A 1,378-nucleotide genomic window follows, 5' to 3' on the forward strand; every position below is an offset into this window, starting at 1 on the left:
TGCTTCCCTGTGTTGATAGAGTGGCCTTGTGTGCTAGGTGTCCTATAGGGCCCAGTGGATCAGCCTCCCCAATTACCTGAGGTGTACACTCTTGGTGGACCCCTTTGTGGGCTGTGTGCACAAAGTCTTGTTGTTAAGCCTTGTTTGCTGTTGGTATCACTGGGAGGAATTGACCTCCAGGCCAATTGGCTGTGAGGACCATCTGTGTCTATAATGGGAGAACTGCTGTGCTGGAGACACCCTTATGGGGCAGGACTTGCTTCAGTGGGGCTTTGGTGCTCACTGAGTCTGCCCCTTGAGTGTATCTCTTATGGATGTGAAGAATTGTAATCTGGATGGTCTCACACTGACCACAGGGTACACTAGCTCTTGGATTTCCAAGGAGGTGCAAAATCAGCCACTGCCTGAGGCCACCCAGCAGGAGCTACAGAGAGATCTGCAGATTCCTCCTCTTTGTTTGGGTTTGGAAGTGCCCAGATGAGGCCCAGCTGTGAAGTAATGTAGGCTGCTGCTGCCGCCAGGCCTTAGGCCTTCTTTTGGAAGCTTTGGAGCTCTCTGACCCAGCTTCAGTTTGTTAGGTTTTAGGTTGCAAAAGGACAGGCCATTCATATGCAAAAGCTGCTGTGTAAATTGGGTGGGGTGGGGTCTCAGGGAATCACCAGGGCAGAGCAAACAGCAATGGCTGCCAGTCAGCCCTGCCCCAGAGAGGTCCCCGGGTCTCTGTGTCCTGTGGCCCCATGCAGGAACAATGATCGCTGTGAGCACCTCTGACAGAAAGCTACCCTCTCATTCCGGCCCGATGCCAGACAGTCCAATTTCTCCCTGTATGAGTCTGGGTCCCCAGCATCTCACCCAGAACTGGAGTTCAGAGCAATTGGGAGCTTGTATCTCCCTCCTGATTGAAAAAAACAACAGCGCACCCAGTTGCCATCCCATTTCACGTGCGCCTCCGTACCTCTGCACCTCCACACCTCTGCATCTCCTACCAGTCTCAATGCACTTTTTTCTTTCCTTCTAGTTGTAGAACTTCCCTCAACCAGCTTTCCCATGGTTCTGGATGATATTTGTTTTGTCTTTTAGTTGGAGTTTTGATGTGGTTGTGTGAGGCAGCAAGTACAGGGATTTACCTATGCTGCCATCTTTGTTGTCTAGGTGCTTATATTTGTCTTTAGCTGAGTTAGAGGAGGAAAAGGTGATAAGTTTGGGTTGGTCTGAGAAGGCTTTAGGGAAGAGGCTGGATTTCAGTTTGGCCTGGAAGGGTACACCAGGCTGACTACATCAATGCAGTTGGCTGAGTACTCAGCAGTGCTCTCTTCTTTTCCCTGCAGGACATCTTAAGGTGGGCAAACCTTGGTGAAGACTCCCCAGAAGGGAGAAT

Source organism: Myotis brandtii, unplaced genomic scaffold (genome assembly GCF_000412655.1).
Source record: "Myotis brandtii unplaced genomic scaffold, ASM41265v1 scaffold191, whole genome shotgun sequence".
NCBI lineage: Eukaryota > Metazoa > Chordata > Mammalia > Chiroptera > Vespertilionidae > Myotis > Myotis brandtii.